At 38.0% G+C, this 21,781-nt stretch overlaps 1 protein-coding gene across 25 annotated transcripts in view; it reads right to left on the bottom strand.

Moving 5' to 3' along the window:
* ZBTB20 (zinc finger and BTB domain containing 20) overlaps positions 1 to 21,781 on the bottom strand; it is an 848,937-nt gene that overhangs the window by 631,259 nt on the left and 195,897 nt on the right. The gene's annotated exons all lie outside the window — the stretch shown is intronic.

Here is a 21,781-nt window from a genome sequence, read left to right as displayed (position 1 = left end):
TCATTAAGAGGCTCTTTAGTTCCTCTTTGCTTCCTGCCCTAAGTGTGGGGTCATCTGCATATCTGAGGTTATTGATATTTCTCCCGGCAATCTTGATTCCAGCTGGTGCTTCATCCAGCCCAGTATTTTGCATGATGTACTCTCTATATAAGTTAAATAAGCAGCGTGACAATAAACAGCCTTGATGTACTCCTTTACCAATTTCGAACCAGTCTATTGTTTCATGTTCATTTCTAACTGTTGCTTCTTGACCTACATACAGGTTTCATAGGAGGCAGATAAAGTGCCTTTTAAAGTATCATTTAACATACTTTTAAGTATCATTTTTCATAATTAGTTGCTTTCATTTTCTTACTACTTTAGTCAAACTTATGCCAGCTCCTTCATTAAAATTGTTTTCTGTCTAAGTATTGTCTCTGATGTGTTTGTGTGTGTATTCTTTGGTCTCTTCTCAAAATAAGAAAAAGAATAAAAGGTCGTAGAAGCACTGCATATCAATAGTAAGCACCATGCAACCTCAAAGAATGCCCACCTGATATCAATAAGTTCATTAAACGAGTTCATTTGAAATTATAAGCTTTGTCTACTTGTGATAAACTGACTTTTAAGTCTATCTATATTCTCTGTATGACTGCCATCTTCATGAGGGCTGGAATCTTGCCCATTTTTCTTTCTTTTCTATCATCACCACCTAGTTCAGGGACAGGCACACGATATACAGCCATTGAATATTTTACCCATTAAGCAAATATTTATTGCATCTTTATTTTAAGCCAGTCATTATTTTAGGTGGTGAAGATATAGGAATGAACAAAACAGACAAAAATTTCTGATCTCAATGAAGTTATGTATTTGTGTGAGCAACTGACAATAAGCAAGGAAAATAATTTGAATGCATAGAATGATAGACAATGGTCAATGCTAAGAATTAAAATAAAGTGAGGAAAGGAGAAATAAATTCTAAGATGGGAGATTTGTGGTTGAAATTTCAGATAGGATGGGTAGTGACAGTATCATTGAAAGATCACATTCAGGTAAAGACCTGAATAAATACAAAAATGAGTTAGGAAGGTATCCTTGGGAAAAAAATACAAACAAAAACATTTAAGCCAAAGGAATGATAAAAATTCCCCTGGGAGAAGTATGTTTTACTCTTTTCTATAAAATCTTAGAAATGTTCCTGTTAAAACATATGTAAAACAGAAAATATACAAATATATACACTAACAAAACATTTTAAATGTTTAATCTTTCAATAAATTAAAATTCTAAAAAGACAGGAAAAAAAGGAATGTGAAGGACAAGGCCTTATGATGTTCCCACAACATCCCGGGGGTATTATCCAATTCAGTAATAATCAGGAAGACTCAGAGACAAAAGGCAGTTGTACAATAATGGCAATCACAGAGAATGGCCAGTTAATGCATGGACTACCTAGAAAAAGAAAAAAAAAAAAAAACCTCTCTAGCAGGACACCTTCAACAACCTAGATCATGTGGGAGTCTCACAGGTAAAGCAAACCCCAATTAAGAAGAGCTTACATATCAGAAATATCAGAGATAAAGAAAAGCTTTTCCATATGAATCAGCAGACACAAAAGTGCTTTACATTAAATATGAGCATTAAGCTAGAAAATGAATTGGGAGGGCACAGCCTTAAGAACTGAAAGAAGAGAATATTAATATCAGAATTTAGTGGGATAAAACATTTAAAATGATAAAAAATATTTACAGAAAGAGGCAAAAAAAAGAAAAAACATGAAAAAGCAGATGTGATAGGAATAAAATTTATATTAAAGTTAACATTTGGAATGAGGCTATATCACATTAGATGCCAGACAAGGGAAGAATTACTGAAATGAAAGATAATCCTAAGTAATTTACCCAGAATAAAAAGATAAAAATGAAAAATTTAAGCAAAGAGATTAAGAAATACGAAGAACAGAATATAGATATCTAACATATGTCTAAAGTTTAGTTGGGAATGAGAAAATAAAGACAAAAGGACAATATCTCAAGCAATAATGGGCCCTTTCCAAAACTGAGAAAGATATGAAACACTAGATGTATAAAGCAAGTCTTAAGAATAATAATTAAAAATAAATTCAAACCTAGAGACATTATAATGAAATCTAGAACACTGTATCACTGATGATCCAATCAAAGAAAACACAACTCACAGTGTTTAAAATGAGAATAATATGATGTATGCAGAAGAGGCTGATAAGTGAACCAAGGTATAGTGACACAACCCAGAAATTTTTTAGCAATGGCAAGGGATGGAGGGGTAAAATATGGAGTCCTGATGAACCAGTTGGGTCACCACAGAGAAGTAGCAGTACTTGGAAATGTAACTCAAGTTGACCTCCAGTCAGTTACCAATGATTCCCATTGGATGAGCCCAGGCAGAACAAAACTGATTTTGGAACCTGGAAATTCAGCCCGAATTGTCAGCTTTCTTCAAGAACAACCAGGAAGAAGAGAAAAGAATGAATCTTAGAGTCAAAAAATCCACAATCTGTACAATTGCCAAAGACAGAGTAAGGACAAATTATCTATAGAGAAAGCTCAACTAAACTGATACTTAACATCTCAACAGCAACAACAGAGTCTAGAAAACAGTGGAATAGTATCTTCAAAGTATTGAGGGAAAATAAGTACCATAGTTTATATAGTCAAAGAAAATGTCATTTTAAAAGTGAGAATATCAGAATCAAAAACTGCAATGAGATATAACCTCATACCAGTCAAAATGGCCATTATCAAAAAGTCTACAAATAATAAATGCTGAAGAGGGTATGAAGAACATGGAATCCTCTCATACACTGTTGGCAGGAATGTAAACTGGTGCAGTCACTATGGAGAACAGTATGGAGGTTCCTTAAAAAATTAAAAATAGAGCTACCATATGATCCAGCAATCCCACTCATAGGCAGATGCCCAGAAAAGACTGGACTATTACTCAGCCATTAAAAAGAATTCATTTGAATCAGTTCTAACGAGATGGATGAAACCGGAGCCCATTATACAGAGTGAAGTAAGCCAGAAAGATAAAGACCAATGCAGTATACAAATGCATATATATGGAATTTAAAAAGATGATAACGATAACCCTATATGCAAAACAGAAAAAGAGACACAGATGTACAGGACAGACTTTGGGACTCTGTGGGAGAAGGTGATGGTGGGATGTTCAGAGAGAACAGCATTGAAACAAGTATACTATCAAGGGTGAAACAGATCACCAGCCCAGGTTGGTTGCATGAGACAGGTGCTCAGGGCTGGTGCACTGGGAAGACCCAGAGGGATGGGATGGAGAGGGAGGCGGGAGGGGGGATCGGGATGGGGAACACATGTAAATCCATGGATGATTCATATCAATGTATGGCAAAAACCACTACAATATTGTAAAGTAATTAGCCTCCAACGAATAAAAATAAATGGAAAAAAAAAAGGACAAAAGCTCTAATCAAAAAGATACATGCACCACAATATTCATAGCAGCACTATTTACAATAGCGAAGACATGGAAGCAACCTAAATGTCCACTGACAGATGAACGAATAGCAATATTGCTATACAATGGTACATAAATATAAATGTATATATATAATGTATAAATATAAAAATATAAAATTTATGCATCTATAAAGGCTTCCCTTATATATCCATAAGGGATTCTATGGTGGCTGAGATGGTAAAGAATCTGCCTGCAATGCAGAAGACCGGAGTTCAATCCCTGCATTGGTAAAATCCCCTGGAGAAGTGAATGGCTACCTATTCCCATGTTCTTGCCTGGGAAATCCCATGGAGAAAGGAACCTAGCAAGCTACAGTCAGGGGGTCACAAGGAATCGGACATGACTTAGCGACTTAGCAACTAACACTTTCACACTTTCACAAGGGCTTCCCAGGTGGCTCAGTGGTAAAGAATCTGCCTGCCAATGCAAAGAGATACAGAAGACACATGTTCAATCCCTGGGTTGGGAAGATCCCCTGGAGGAGGGCCTGGCAACCCACTTCAATATTCTTGCCTGGAGAATCCCATAGACAGAGGAGCCTGGCATGCTACAGTCCATAGTGTCCCAAAGAGTCTGACACAACTGAAGTGCAGGAGATTCAGGAGACATGGGCTTGATCCCTGGGTCAGGAAGATCTGGAGAAGGAGATGGCAACCCACTTCAGTACTCTTGACTGGGAAATGCCATGGACAGGGGAGCCTAGTGGGCTACAGTCACAAGGAGTCAGACATGACTTAGCGACTGAGCATGCATGTACATGAACAACTTTATACCATCTCTTTGAACCAATTATTAAAGCTATTTTAAAACTTAAAGGACACTTTTGTTGAAAATGAAACTAGCTTGAGAGGAATTAGAAAACCTGAATAGATTTTTATAAATTAAAATATTACCTAAGCTGTTAGAAATCTAGATAAACACATACACACAGGCACCTACACAAGTCCAAGTACATTTAAAGGCAACACTTAATAAACCTTCAAAAATCAGTACAGTCTGTTATAAAAACTATACTGCAAAAACTGGAAAAGCACCTTAACTGATTATACAAGACTATTAAATATTCATACCAAAATTAGAAAAAGGCATTATAAGAAAGGAAAATTATTTTCTACAATAAGGATTAAGAAGTATAACCAAGCAAAGAGCATTCAGAAAAAAAAAAAAGGTAACAAGAACTATCATTTATTTAAACCCCACTAAGTGATTTGCCGAGTCCTGCACATATAATTTAATATATACATCATCCATATAAGGTAGTGTTATTTGCATCATTATCATCATTTTATAAAGGCAGAAAATGGTGTTCTAAGAAAAGAAACTGTCTCAAGGTAATAGACTTAATAAGTGGCAGAACTTGATATTAGGAGACTACAGCCTATTACTTAAAGACTATATTCTACTGTTTCCTCATCTTTAAAAAATATATTCAAATGCAACATTGTAATATCTAAATAACACTAAATATAATTTTGAATGCAATATTATTTTTAACTTTCAGTAATGTTACTATGATATGCCTAGGCATTGTTTTCATCAAATTTGTTATGTCTGGGGTTTGATAAACTCCTTGAATATATATGTCTTTCAAAACCTTTAGGAAGCTTTTACTTTTATTCTTAAAATATTTAAATAATTATCCTGCCCATTCTCAACTGCATATATACTAGATGTTTTAAAATTTTCCTTCAGGCTTCTGAGTTTCTGCTTATTCTTTCCATTCTTTTTTGAATTACTCTTTTTCAGATTGGATGAATTCTATTTATCCATCTCAAGTTCATTGACTTATCCTTCAGCCACATCCATTATGCTATTAAGCCTACTCGGTAATTTATTTCAGATAATGTATTTTTCTGTCCTAAAATGTTCATTCTTTAATACAGATATATATTTTAGAATTTCTCTGCTGATATTTCATATCTTTTTATTCATATTAACCATATTTTCTTTTACTTCATTCAGCTATTATAATTAATAATTCAGCTTCTTTCAATTTCTTTTCTGATAATTTTAATATCTGGGTCATTTCAGAATTTTCATCTATTTTCTTTCCCTTTGAGAAAGGATTACAATTTACCATGTTTTTTGTATTTGGACTAATTTGGGGTTGTATCTTGGACACTGTCAATGTTAACGGTGAAAATTCTGGATTCAGTTATACAGAAACAGAGAAAGCTGGTGTTTTTGTTCCAGCCAGTCATTAGCTTGGCTAATCTCAAGCTGCAAACTCTATCCTATTCAGATCTGTTCCAATTGTTTTCAGTCTGCCCTGTGCATGTATGGTTCTGGGGTCAGCCAAAAAGTGGTAGGCAGAGCTTGAATATGGAATGTGAGTTTTCCCAACTCTCTTTCTTTTCTTAAGTTACCTCTCACTCTCTGGCATCCCTGTCCCTTCCCATATTCCTCCAGTCTTAAAGCATCAGACTCTCTTTTGAAGTTTAGTTTCTTTTTCTGCCACTACAACTGCAGATGCTCTCAAGAAAAGCCACAAAATTGTGAAACTCACCCCACCCTCTGCTAATTGCTTAATACAAGTTTCAACTCCCTTCTAAAAAGCTTCCTTCTATTATTGTTCATTCTCCAAAATGCTAATATCATTGTATTTTGTTTTGTTCTTCTTTGGTTTCATTTTTGGTCAGAGTTTATGGTTGTTATTTGTAGGTAGGTTGTGTGATTAGAGATTTATTTCTCCACACCAGAAGTAACTCATGAATTATGCTTAATTCTGGGAATAGAAGGATCTAAATAGGTACCAAGAAGTACGGATAAGATTTGAAGTCAATGGGCTAGAAACACATCACTTGCTTTTGGAAGAGGCTTAAACAATAACACATGAAGAAAGGGGAAAATAAAGTGAATAATAAGCAAATTTAAAGAAATAATGTACCAACAAATAGTTAAGAATGCAAGTCAATATATATATTTTTTCCCCACTCATCAAACTTTTGAGCAATATTTCTCAAAACTTTGGAGAGTGGGAAAAAAATAATGTCAGTCAAATGTCTCAGGACTAACACCCTTCATCAGATCCCAAAACCAAAGTAGGAAAAACAAAAGAAACTAAAAGAATCTTTGTCCAAAATTCTTTGCCAAGATTTACAGTAATCCATAACATATCTCAAAGCTTGAAAAACTATCTCAAGAACTAGTAATAAATAAGTTCCCAAGTAAATTATATTTTCTAAATTAAAAACAAGCACACACTCAAATGCAAAATATTTTTTCAATTGAAGCTAAAGCAAATTCACTTTATAGTTGACAATAGAGCCCATGTATTTCTATCATTACAAGGTTTATTTTCAGATCTTGATGCATTATAGGACACGGTTATATCAGACGGTAAGGAAAGAAAATCCTATTTAAAATCCAGCAAGAATACAGTCTCCACAAGAGATACCTTTTTCTCCTTTGGTATGCTTCTGGATCAAATTGTATTAGGCTACAGCAAAAAACACTGCCCCTACCGCCATGAACCATCAGAAGATATGGTTCCACTACTAGGCAGCTGTGGGACTTCGGACAAGTTCCTATCAAGGCTTGAGTTTACTTATGTGAAATGTGTGGCTAGAAGATATTTTTTCTCTACTTTCCAATTATAGCATTCTTCAACTATACAAATAGCCTCCATTTGTTGTTGTTGTGGTTGGCTGCGAAGCATGTAGGATCTTAGCTCCCAATCAGGGATGGAACCTATGCCCCCTGCAGTGGTAGTGTGGTGATCCCACTGGATCACCAAGACAGTCCCTAAACAGCCTTATTTCTGGAATTTTCATATTTGAAGACTTGCATGATATCTACAAAACAAGTTTGGATAATTCCTCAGATTTCAGGCCCGTAGAGAATATTTCAAGAGAGATAGATAGTCCCTTGAAGAAAAGTGGGGGAAAAAAATGCAGGCTTTCACATACAATCTCAAGTAAATCATCAACGGACACCTGAAGCTGTCATACCATACAGAGATAAGAAGCTTGTTTACATCAGTACTTCAGATGAGTGGGAGAACATTGTGAATGGTGTATTAAAAATAATTTTCAGTTTGAAGATTAAACAAGTGGACACTGACTAAAAATTTCAAGAAAAGATGCTGCGTATTGTTTAAGATTCTGAAATCTTTAGATCTATTATCTGATAAAAACTCTGTTTAGAAGCAAAAACAGGATAAGTAGTACAATGCTGTTTATAACTGCTTGGATTCCATTCATTCAAATAACATTAACAAGCATTCATTAAACACCTGGGGCTTCCCAGGTGGCACTAGGGGTAAAGAAGCCGCCTGCCAATACAAGAGACACAAGAGAAGACGTGGGTTTGACCCCTAGGTCGGGAAGATCCCCCTGGAGGAGGGCATGGCAACTCACTCCAGTATTCTTGCCTGGAGAATCCCATGGACAGAGGAACCTAGTGGGCTATGGTCCATAGGTTTGCAAAGAGGCAGACACAAGCGACTTAGCATGTATGCACACATGCATTAAGCACCTGGGTGGTACAAGGTGCTGTACTGTTCACTTCGAGACATAGACACGTAAGACAGAGTTATGTATCTGCCTTTAGAGAGTTTATAATCTACCAGAAGAGATACACACACGAATATATACATACATATATACATATGTAAATAATAATAGTGCATAGAAGGAAGTGGTAAACACTATGAAGAAGGAACAGAAAGCCCTGTGTCTTCTGGCTTGATTCCCTATAGGGAACTACAGTATCAGGGATCATACCGCAGAAGGGGGCCAACCACACAGCATTCAGGGCATTCAGAGCTAGTCCAGGAAGCAAGAGATGGAGGGATTGCTGGAGGAATCTGGAGAAACCATGGCAGAGCAGTGGACCTATAGGACAAGCAGTCAGTTGAAGATCTAACAGGTGCCTGTCTCCTGTCTGGATGATAGCATCTAATTTCTGGACCAATAGCTCAGTTGGTAAAGAATCTGCCTGCAATGCAGCAGACCCTAGTTCAATTCTTGGGTTGGGAAGATCCACTGGAGAAGGGATAGGCTACCCACTCCAGTATTCTTGGGCTTCCCTTGTGGCTCAGCTAGGAAAGAATCTGCCTGCAATGTGGATGACCTGGGTTTAATCCCTGGGTTGGGAAGATCCCCTGAGAAGGGAAAGGCTACCCACTCCAGTATTCTGGCCTGGAGAATTCCATGGACTGTATAGTTCATGGGGTCGAAAAGAGTCGGACACCACTGAGCAACTTTCACTTTCACTTTCTGGGCCAAAATCAGGATCCAAGAATGATTCTGTGCAGGTGAGAGCTGAAAAAGGAAAGCAACAGTGTGAGTACTCTGTTATGGAAAGAAGGATGTTCCAAGTTGAGGAAACATCAAGAATAGCAGAAAGAATTTTTTTTTCTAGTGTTCTGTCTCATGAACATGCTTATGTAAGCAGAAATTATCTGAACAAGTAACAAATTCTATCAGTTTACAAATTCTGGCAGTCTAAATTAAACCTGAAGATGAGGACAAAATTACCTTCATGTTCCTATTTATAACTTTCTATTCCCTAAAAGGCTATTTATATAGCTTATATGTGCAACTGACTTGTATCCTTTCTAAATCATTCTATTTAATTGTGAAATATTTGGAATCAAATATCTTTGGTCTTCATTTTGTTTTAAGGGGCAGTAAGAATGAACTAATGTATAATCACACCAACAGCAAGAATAAGAATTTAACTCCTTCTTTTGAAATGAAGAGACAAATAATTTAGCCAAGAGCTTCCAAGTTTAATTTACAAACCACAAAAATCTATAAACATAAATTATGTAGTGAAAATTTCACTTATTCTTACATGAATATAACCATAATCTCTTGAATATCAGTTTTAACAAAATGAATAAGAGTGCAACAGAGTTCAGATGAAGCTTATTTCTTGCCAAAATCTATATGAATGCCAAATACCTTCCAAGCAGATTTTCCAGCCACTTAGTATAAATGAATCTTCCTGCCTTACATTTAAAAACAATTCCTCATATTGGGCACTTGCAACTAAGTTATAGTCTCCTTCATCACTGCTTAGCAGTGAAAAGATCTAAGGGAGATAGAGTGAACCCTTTAGGCCACATGAGTACTGACAGTGGGCCACATGTATTATGCTTCTCTAGAGACAAGATACACAGCAGAAAGATCAGGTGTATTATGTTTTACCTTTGAATCCTGATTTACAAGATGGGGAAAGGAAGATTGGGAGAAAGGGAACTAATATTTAATTGCACCCTCTTTTGGGCTAGGCACTTAGCAAATATTTTACAACCTAATCTAATCACAATCAAACGAGGTATAAATACCATGCAAAACAAAAAGAAGACCATAAAGAAGGCTGAGCACTGAAGAACTGAAGATTTTGAATTGTTGTTTAAAGAACACTCTTGAGAGTCCCTTGGACAGCAAGATCAAAACAGTCAATCCTAAAGGAAATCAACCCTGAATAATCATTGGAAGGACTGATGCTGAAACAAGATCCAATACTTTGGCCACCTGATGAGATGAACCGACTCAATAGAAAAGACCCTGATGCTGGAAAATATTGAAGGGAGGAGGAGAAGGGGACAACAGAGGATGAGATGGTTGGATGGCATCACCTAATCAACAGACATGAGTTTGAGCAAGCTCTAGGAGATGGAGAAGGACAGGGAAGCCTGGCGTGCTGCAGTCCATGGGGTTGCAAAGAGTCAGACACAACTGAGCGACTGACAAAAAGAACAATACAAGAAGCAGTAAGATTCAAAAAGGCTGTTACTTTCATGATGTCATGTATTACTTAATTGATGACATCATGACTTAAGTCTAATTTGACCCTGACATTTCTTTATTTCCCTTAAATTTATTATTGTTTATGTCCCAGTTTAAAAAAAAAAAAAGCATACTTCATTAGGGTCGCATCTCTGACAGGCAAGAGATTCTTCTCAAGCTGTTTGGGGTGAATTTGTTTGCCAGGGATAGTACTGTTTGTGTGACATCCGCCTCTTCTTCAGATCTAGTGTCATGGATCACTATAATACAACAAGCTGAAGGAGTATTTATGTAACGCACAACCCAGAGAACTGACTTCAAGGGTGGTGAGTCTCACTACCACAGTGATGGCAGCAGCCTGTTCAAAGACTGATGAAATTTTGTCTTTGCCCCATTTGTTTCTGTTCCTTAGAGTCACCAAGGGTTACTCTACCATGGGTGAGACTACAGCCACGGTATCCTTTCTTTTCAGGCTTTTCTCCCTGCCAAACTTAACACATCAAGTTCTTTGATATCATAGATATCATCAGGCCCTAAGCATCTCAAGGCTTCCTTTTGAACCCCTTTAACATTTTCTTTTTCATGTAGCCCAAACCCTGTGACTCATCACTTTATTCTTTTACTCATACTCTGTGTTCACTTTCTGGCTTTCCTCTGTTTCATTTACCTCTACTCCTTTTGGTTAAGATTCTGAGATGAGAATTTTATATAAGTATTTTATTGGAATCTGATCCCTGGAAACACTAGTGAAGGAAAAAAGTGAGACAAAGAAGGAAAATGAGAGAGTCTGTAAAGATCATCATCAATGGTTCTGGATCCCTATTCTTACATGTTGCCCCACCCATCAAGAGAAAAAGTTTTTGTTCCCCATCTTGAATCTGGGTTGGCCTGGTACCTTGTTTGGGCCATTATGTTGCAGCAGAAGTCACACTGTGTCAGTTCCAAGACAAGGTCAGAAGAGTTCTAGCAGTCTACTTTTTTTGCTTTCTTGGGATGTAGATACCATATAAAGAAGTTCTGACTACATTAATGAATAATTAGAAAGCATGTAGATAAAAAGAGGTTCAGACTCCAGCTATTTCACCCTTTGCACTAAAGCCTCAAACTTGTACATACAGCCACCATGGATGTTCCTGTCCCAGTCAGTCTCCCAGTCAAGTGTAGCCATATAAGTGAACTCTGGTATTATTAGGCAAAGCAGAAGAACTCTCGGCTCAGCCCAGTCACCCCACAGCATTGTGAGAAAAAATAAATCCTACTGTTTTAAGCAACTAACAAAACTACCTAAAGAGATAGCTTGTTAGACAGCCATAAGGAAATAAGTAAGTAATCAATAAAGGGTGTATTTATTAAGCAGCTTACTACTACAGCAAACTGGAGCTCAATTCTTTTGGGCTATTCTGGCAAACAGTATAGAACATGCTTCACAGTCATCCCACATAAAGGGTGGGGATGCTAGGATATTTATCCACTAACTTGCCACTAGTTATTTGCTTAAAGCATCTTCTAGGGACATTAAATATTTGGCACTTTAAGCATGGCCAGAACTTGAGCCAAACTTGCTGAATATCCAGGAAAGGAAAACCCTTTGAGAGTCAGAGTATCAGTCATAAGAACTCTTCAGTGACAAGAAATGAGTGGTGGAGAAAAATAGAAAGAGTCACAATATCAGTGAAGACCCAATCCCAGAGGGAGGGAACTAAGATGGTGGAGGAATAGGATGGGGAGACCACTTTCTCCCCCACAAATTCATCAAAAGATCATCTGAATACTGAGCAAACTACACAAAACAACTTCTGATCGCTAGCAGAGGACATCAGACACCCAGAAAAGCAGCCCATTGTCTTCAAAGGTAGGTAGGACAAAATATAAAAGATAAAAAGAGAGACAATAGAGTTAGGGATGGAGATCCATCCCGGGAAGGGAGTCTTAGTAGAAGAAGTTTCCAAACACCAGGAAACCCTCTCACTGGCCAGTCTGAGGGAAGTTTTTGAATCTCGGAGGGCAACCTAACTGGGAGGAAAAATAAATAAAATCCACAGATTACATGCCTAAAAACAACTCCCAGCAGAAAAGTACCCCAGACATTCCCATCCGCCACCAGCAAGAGGGGCCTGAACGGAGAGGAGCAGGCAGCATTGCTTGGGGTAAGGACCAGGCCCTGAGGGCAATCAGAGGGAGCTAAAGAGAGATAGCAACTTAAACTGTGGGATAGCAAGAGAGAGAGAAACAACCTGGGAAAAGCCCTAAATTTAGGCACTATCCGCCCGCCCGTTCCCAGAACGAAGGACTGAGCGATTACCAGAGAAGAGCTAGCCGGCTGTGGACTGGCCCATCCCCCGCCGGAGGTAGGAGGCAGGGTGGAGGGGAAAGGGGCAAACTCGGCCCCAGAGATGGCACCCCCTACCAAACTGCAAACAGGCTCCCAGCTTCTAACCAAAGACTTCCTGAGATTCTGGATGGTCGACATCCACCAGGAGGGTCGCAGCCAGAAATCAGCTCCCCAGAACAGACACAAGGTGCGCCAGACTGGTGCGCCCGGAAACTGAGGCTGGGACTGCGGAGGGGATAAGGCACGCTGCACCCAGGGAGAGCGCGCTTGTCAAGCTCCTGGCTGCCTGAGCTGCTCTGACCGGGGAAGGCACAAAACGCAGGCCCAAGCGAGTCTGCGTCTTTGTGGAGTACCCAAAAACCTGAATGTGAGCGGCTTGGGCCTGGGAAGTGCACACAACTCAGGGCCCACTCCCTGGAGAGCAGCCTGGAGCCTGAGCAGTGTAGATGGGGGAAGCACACAAGCCCGCCACGAGCCGGGGCAAACCCAGTGTGGCCGGAACACTGCGAGTGCTCCCCACACACGCCAGTGATATTTGTCTGCTGTGCCCCTCCCTCCCCGCAGCACAACTGAAAAAGTGAACCTAAACAAGAGACCACCTTCGCCTGCTTGTGTCAGGGCAGAAATTAGACACTGAAGAGACCTGCAAACAGAAGCCAAATAAACAAAGGGAACCACTTCAGAAGTGACAGGTGCAACAGATTAAAATACCTGTAGTCAACACCGACTACACTGGAAGGGGCCTATAGATATCGAGAAGTGTAAGCTCGAACAAGGAGCTATCTGAAACTGAACTGAACCCACACTGTCCGCAACAGTTCCAAAGAAATTCCTAGATATATTTTTACTATTATTATTTTTTTTAATAAAAAATTTTTTTTCTCTCTTTTTTTTTCTTTTTTAAAGTCTTCTATTACTCATTAATTTTCATTTTTATAACCCAATATAACCTGGCCAAAAAAAAAAAAAAAAAGACCCTATTTTTAAAGTGAACTTCCTATATATTTCTTAAATTTTTTGTGTTTTTGTGGTTTTTTAAATATTGTATTTTTAAGAGCCTAACCTCTACTCTAGATTTTTAATCTTTGTTTTTAGTATTTGATACCAATTTTGGACATTTAAGAATCCAACCCTCAGTACCCATTTTTACTCGGGAGTGTGATTACTGGTTTGATCACTCTCTCTCCCTTTTGACTCTCCTTTTTCTCCCCCAGATCACTTCTATTTCCTCCCTCCCCCTTCTCTTCTCAATTCTGTGAATCTCGGTGGGTGTTCTGGGCTGCAGAGAACACTTAGGGAACAGAGTACAACCTAGATCTGTCTCTCCTCTCTTGAATCCCCCTTTTTCTCCTCCTGCTCAGCTCTATCTCCTTCCTCCCTCTCCTCTTCTTCATGTAACTCTGTGAACCTCTCTGGGTGTTCCTCACTGTGGAGAATCCTTTCACCATTAACTTAGAAGATTTATTATCAGTGCTTTATGGAGGGAGAAGTCTTGAGGCTACTGAAAGAATAAGACTGAAATCCAGAGGCAAGAGGCTTAAGCCCAAAACCTGAGAACACCGGAGAACTCCTGACTACAGGGAACATTAATTAATAAGAGATCATCCAAAAGCCTCCATACCTATACTGAAAGCAACCACCACCCAAGAGCCAATAAGTTCCAGAGCAAGACATACCACACAAATTCTCCAGCAACGCAGGAACATAGCCCTGAACGTCAACATAGAGGCCGCCCAAAGTCACACCAAACCCATAGACCCATCCCAAAAGTCACTACTGGACACTCCATTGCACTCCCGAGAGAAGAAATCCAACTCAACCTACCAGAACACTGACACAAGCTTCTCTAACCAGCAAACCTCAACAAGCCAAACATACAGCACCACCCACTGGGAGAAACCTCCACAATAAAAAGGAACCACTGACCTCCAGAATACAGAAAGACCACTTCAAACTACAGGCCAATATCATGATGAACATACATGCAAAAATCCTTAACAAAATTCTAGCAAACAGAATCCAACAACATATTAAAAAGATCATACACCATGACCAAGTGGGCTTTATCCCAGGAATGCAAGGATTCTTTAATATCCGCAAATCAATCAACGTAATACACCACATTAACAAATTGAAAGATAAAAACCATATGATTATCTCAATAGATGCAGAGAAAGCTTTTGACAAAATTCAACACTCATTTATGATTAAAACTCTCCAGAAAGCAGGAATAGAAGGAACATACACCAACATAATAAAAGCTATCTATGACAAACCCACCGCAAGCATCACCCTCAATGGTGAAAAATTGAAAGCATTTCCCCTGAAATCAGGAACAAGACAAGGGTGCCCACTCTCACCACTACTATTCAACAGAGTTTTGGAAGTGTTGGCCACAGCAATCAGAGCAGAAAAAGAAATAAAAGGAATACAGATAGGAAAAGAAGAAGTTAAAACTCTCACTGTTTGCAGACGACATGATCCTCTACATAGAAAACCCTAAAGACTCTACCAGAAAATTACTAGAGCTAATCAATGAATATAGTAAAGTTGCAGGATATAAAATTAACACACAGAAATCCCTTGCATTCCTATACACTAATAATGAGAAAACACAAAGAGAAATTAAGGAAACAATACCATTCACCATTGCAACAAAAAGAATAAAATACTTAGGAGTATATCTACCTAAAGAAACAAAAGACCTATATATAGAAAACTATAAAACACTGATGAAAGAAATCAAAGAGGATACAAACAGATGGAGAAACATACCGTGTTCATGGATTGGAAGAATCAATATTGTCAAAATGGCTATACTACCCAAAGCAATCTATAGATTCAATGCAATCCCTATCAAGCTACCAATGGTATTTTTCACAGAACTAGAACAAATAATTTCACAATTTGTATGGAAATACAAAAAACCTCGAATAGCCAAAGCAATCTTGAGAAAGAAGAATGGATCTGGAGGAATCAATCTACCTGACTTCAGGCTCTACTACAAAGCCACAGTCATCAAGACAGTATGGTACTGGCACAAAGACAGAAATATAGATCAGTGGAACAGAATAGAAAGCCCAGAGATAAATCCACAAACGTATGGACACCTTATCTTTGACAAAGGAGGCAAGGATATACAATGGAAAAAAGACAACTTCTTTAACAAGTGGTGCTGGGAAAACTGGTCAACCACTTGTAAAAGAATGAAACTAGAACACTTTCTAACACCATACACAAAAATAAACTCAAAATGGATTAAAGATCTAAATGTAAGACCAGAAACTATAAAACTCCTAGAGGAGAACATAGGCAAAACACTCTCCGACATGAATCACAGCAGGATCCTCTATGACCTCCCAGAATATTGGAAATAAAAGCAAAAATAAACAAATGGGACCTAATGAAACGTAAAAGCTTTTGCACAACAAAGGAAACTATAAGCAAGGTGAAAAGACAGCCCTCAGATTGGGAGAAAATAATAGCAAATGAAGAAACAGACAAAGGATTAATCTCAAAAATATACAAGCAGCTCCTGCAGCTCAATTCCAGAAAAATAAATAACCCAATCAAAAAATGGGCCAAAGAACTAAACAGACATTTCTCCAAAGAAGACATACAGATGGCTAACAAACACATGAAAAGATGCTCAACATCACTCATTATCAGAGAAATGCAAATCAAAACCACAATGAGGTACCATTACATGCCAGTCAGGATGGCTGCTATCCAAAAGTCTACAAGCAATAAATGCTGGAGAGGGTGTGGAGAAAAGGGAACCCTCTTACACTGTTGGTGGGAATGCAAACTAGTATAGCCACTATGGAGAACAGTGTGGAGATTCCTTAAAATACTGGAAATAGAACTGCCATATGACCCAGCAATACCACTCCAGGGCATACACACCGAGGAAACTAGATCTGAAAGAGACACGTGCACCCCAATGTTCATCACAGCACTGTTTATAATTGCCAGGACATGGAAGCAACCTAGATGCCCATCAGCAGACGAATGGATAAGGAAGCTATGGTACATATACACAAAGGAATATTACTCAGCCATTAAAAAGAATTCATTTGAACCAGTTCTAATGAGATGGATGAAAGTGGAGCCCATTATACAGAGTGAAGTAAGCCAGAAAGATAAAGACCAATACAGTATACTAATGCATATATATGGAATTTTAAAAGATGGTAATGATAACCCTATATGCAAAACAGAAAAAGAGACACATGTACAAAACAGACTTTGGGACTCTGTGGGAGAAGGCGAGGGTGGAATGTTCTGAGAGAATAGCATGGAAACAAGTATACTATCAAGGGTGAAACAGATCACCAGCCCAGGCTGGATGCATGAGACAAGTGCTCAGGGCTGGTACACTGGGAAGACCCAAGAGGGATCGGATGGGGAGGGAGGTGGGAGGGGGGATCAGGATGGGGAACACATGTAAATCCATGGCTGATTCATGTCAATGTATGGCAAAAACCACTACAATATTGTAAAGTAATTAGCCTCCAACTAATAAAAATAAATGAAACAAACAAACAAAAAAGTCCCAATCCCAGAGCAGTCTTGCTATCTGCCTTCTCTATTCGTATATTTCAGAAGCTAAAGAGGGTCTCATGAACTCACTAACTATAACCACTACTCAGCCTCAGCCTCTCCACATAGCTGGACCCTAAATATTATTTAAAAATCCTACAGGTTTCCCTAATCAACTGTCTGTCTACTTCTGTATATGACAGCTATTTCAGATCTTTGCTCTTGCCTGAAATCTTCTATTCTACCCCTCCTCTTTCAACATCTGCAAAGAAATTGGCTATCTGTACCAATGAGAAAATAAAGTAAAGACCATTATATCAACTTTTGGTATCTCACTTACAAACTGCCTTTATACACTTCTATTTATCCTTGCCTACTATTAATACAGGAAAGGATCCACCTTACTCCAATGCTAATCCATCCACCTCTCCACCAGTGGAGCCCTCTGCCTTTGGGATCTTGCCCCTCTTATGTAACTGCCCCCATGTGTCTCTCTTAACACACAAATTCTGAAGAAATGGAAGGATATGATCTATTAAAATCCTACACAGTGTTCCTATTGCCTGAGATTTACTCTTTTTTTTTTTCCCCTCAGCCCTCCCTCAGACTCTTGCCTGGCAAACTCCTCATCATCCTTTGGGGCTCGTCGTTCTATTACAGCCTCCGGAAAGCCTTCACTAAACTTGCCACTTCCCAAATCTAAGGTTCCTTCATCACAGTGTTTTGCTCTGTATTGAAATTGTACATTCCCTTTCCTGATATTTCTCCTTTATCCCCCATTGAATGTAAGGTTCTACAAATCAGGTACTTAAAAGTTTTCAAACCACAGTCTCTATGCTTAGAACACAGTTGGTGTTTAATAAATAATTACTGAATAAATAAATGAACAGGGTCCTCTCATTCTCTCCTCACCATACCAGAAGAGTAACTTAACTGAAAGCCACATGCAGGACATACCATACTGTGGCTCTTTCTTTGCCATTGTCTTTGCTTCCATTTAGTCTTCTATAAAGTATGATAATGTGGTCCTTTTTAATGTGCATGCAGTTCAGTGTTAAAAAAAAGCAAAACACACTTGCTTAGATTAGAAGCTCAGGAATCCATTGTTAACTTGGAACTTTTTGTTCTGTTATAATGCTGTGAAGAATCAGACTTCAACATTGGATTCTGAAATGGAATTTGTACTTCTCATCAACAGGAATTTAGAACTTTTTAAGTTTTAAAAGAATGTTCAGAGGCAAAAATGCATACTTGTATATTCACAGTGAGTTGCCTAAAAAATGTTTCTAGAAATGCAAAACAACTTTATTTTTTAGTAGTCAGATTGATGGACCTAACTATATTAGTTTCTATAGGTATGGTTTTCACTTTCATCAAAAAATGAGCTCTCGATTTTGAAAGAAATGAAAAAAGAATCAATTTGGGCTTATGATCACTTCTGATCCCTCCTATTCAATTCTGTGCTGTGTGTGCTAAGTCACTTCAGTCATGATCAACTCTGCGACACTATGGACTGGAGCCTGCCAGGCTTTTTAGAGCCCTCTTAAGCCATAAACCAGATTCCCTGAGAAAGGATTTGGAACAAAGAATATATACCTCTTTGCCTCCTCCCTACTACGTTCAAAGCAACTGAGGAAAGTGGGTTAAGTCTTTCATATATTATTAATCCCACTGCTTTGGTATGCCTGAAATCTGCTCAGAGTGATTCCCACCTTCCCCCTTCCCTTCCATTGTCATCTTTTGGAAGAGGTGAAGGAGCTGAGGTGGCTTTTAAAAGCTGGTCTTCAGGGAGATAAAGACATTGAAATTCCACTCCAATTATTTTTTATTTCTTGCCATTTCAAAACCTGAAGATATGCTATATTATGAAATATTTGTGTTCTTCATTAATAACAACCTTCTAATTAAATGTTTTAGATTAAATCAAAATGCAGAAAAGAAGGATGTAATCAGATTACCAAATCATCTGAAAAGCTTTGTCAGTTACAAAAGTTGGTAAGATGGAGGAAGATGCATGTTTCCCAGTCTGCTTTCTTGGTCTGTGGATACCTGGTATATAATTCAGTTTTTCATCTCCTGTTCCCAGAGCAGCTCACTCTGTTCAGCTCCATCTTCAGTCTGGCATATAATTACTTCTTCAGCTCCTGTGCTATTTGGTTTTAAGCACCTCTTACCCCCAAGGCCTCATCGCTCTAAGGGCTTGTTGAATTTAAACAAGCACATTTAAATCTTTGTCTTTAAATGAGTAAAATAAAAGTCTTAACACCTAACACAGAGTACTCTTCTATCCACCTACACTCTAAATGTGTCTGTTGTAATTGTCTACCAGATCATAATGAGTATCTATCCATCCTCAAAATCAGAGAAAGGAGGACTTATTCTAGAAGCAAATTTACAATAAATGGTTTTATTCTTGATTAGCTATGTGTGTTTGGGGACACAGATATTGGCACATGCATAATTTAACTACCTAATAAATATCAGATGATCAGCGATAACTTGGAAATAAAGATGTGAAAAAGATAGTGAAGGAAAAACAAAAGAAAAAAAGCAAGACTATTAACAGCAAAAAATAAAACAAGGAAGTAAAGGAATTTTAAGCCTTACCTCTCTTCCAGCAAATTCTGCACACTTACACAACTGCTACTCATGCATGTCCATGGATATGCACACACACAAACACACACACACACACATGTTTTAATTATAGAAATGTCAAACTATATGCCTTCCCTGGAGACATATTGTAGGCCTGGATTCCACTACTATCACTGTTAGCAAAACATGAATATTATCTGTGATCTTAATTTAGACTTGAGTAAATGAGTGATCATGATATTTGTCTTACATTCTTAATTTACCCCAACTACTTTAAATGAATATTGAATGAGACTTTAATCCAAATACACTGTCAAAAATGCAGCAAAAAGTATTATAATTATGACTATGAATTATAAGAAAAGTTTCTCGGTGAAATATGAATAGATTTTGTAGATCTCAAATGGGAAAAAATGGATATTTAATCTAATGAAGGAAACAAATTCTAAAAGTGGAATAGCATTCTTTCATCTATCAAGTCAATGAACATTTTAAAAAGAAAAGAACAGTGCTGAAAAGTTGCATTGGAATGGAGGTGTAGATTGGTACAAGGTGCTTTGAAAGTAAACTGGACACTATATATCAAGAGATTGAACGATTATATGCTGTGTCAGGTTAGGTCCCCTGGTGCCAAGAACCATTGGTCTAAAGAGACCTTTATAAATAGAAAAACCTGTGAGTGATAAAGGAGGAGGGGCTTAGGCAAGGAATCTGCTCAGATGTTGACAAAAGTCTGACCCTTGTGAAAGGAAAGAGGGATGGAAGAGCTTCACATGGAGAGCAGTTCTGAGAAAGTCTCAGCCAGGTTGGTGGGGAGTCCTTGAGCAAAGTGGCTGCTTAGAAGACTCTCCTGTAGTGCAGGGATGTCTTGGTTCTAATACTACTGATATGCTCCAGGGCCAGGAGCATCACAGGAGAAGCACACCTCCCATGTGAACATCTACATGCTGTGGCGGATCCGGAAGTGTGACAGCTAGAGGTTGTCAATCATCTATGCTCTCCACAACTGCCTCTTTTGAAAGGAGATCTAAAAAGGACACTTCTATGGCCACCACATAAGGTTTTATTCCAAATCTAGGAATTCATCTCAACTAAATACTCTAAATTCTAGGAGAAAAAAGTGCTGTATGCAAAAAGAAGCTCATCATGTTCTTTTTTAAAACAACTGAAAGCTGAAAACAATTTTTGTCCAAGCATAAGAATTGGGTAACTATAGTATGTGCATGGGTGCTAAGTCACTTCAGTTGTGTCAGACCCTTTGCAACCCCATGGACTGTAGCCTTCCAGATTCCTCTATCCATGAGATACTCCAGACAAGAATACTGGAGCAGGTAGCCATTCTTTCCTCCAGGAGATCTTCCCAACCCAGGGATTGAACCCGAATCTCTTATGTCTCCTGCATTGGCAGGCGGGTTTTTTACCACTAGCACCACCTAGGAAGTCAACTGTGGTATATCTACTCAATAGAATACACTACAGCTGTTAAATTAAAAAAAAATACTTACACTTTAAGTAAATTTTAAAATTAAGAAAGAATATAGTATAATCATTAAGGTTAAAATATTCTAAAGATATATTTTTTTTAAGACTGGAAGAAAGTAAACCAAAATGGTAATAAGAATTGTTTTCTGAGCTTTTTAAAGTTTTCCAAATTTTGCATATGACTTTTAATTGGGAGAATAAAGTATGAAAAAGAAAGGAAAAAAGCTTAATATTTTTGAAAATTTAGAATGGAAAGTAAGTAGGGAAAACATGAAGATATATATATATCTAAGAAAACAAGACCAAAATAATTTGAAGAATAATATCTTTAAGATTCTGGAAAACAACTTCATAGATCCAACATACCATAAAACAAACCTAAAGATAGGAACTGAAAACGGAAGTTTTAAAAATTTTAATTAGGGTATTGGGTACTTGAATGAAAACTAATGTTTCACACACTCTTCTATGACTATTCAGTATAGGTGTTCTACAATCACTCTAAAAAGTGTTGTCTGCATATTCCTCTGTGTGTTCATTAGCATATTCATTTTCCAGCATGTAACTG

Source organism: Cervus elaphus, chromosome 19 (genome assembly GCF_910594005.1).
Source record: "Cervus elaphus chromosome 19, mCerEla1.1, whole genome shotgun sequence".
Classification (NCBI taxonomy): domain Eukaryota; kingdom Metazoa; phylum Chordata; class Mammalia; order Artiodactyla; family Cervidae; genus Cervus; species Cervus elaphus.
Note: the sequence above shows the minus strand (reverse complement) of the source record. Positions and strands in the feature narration are given on the sequence as shown.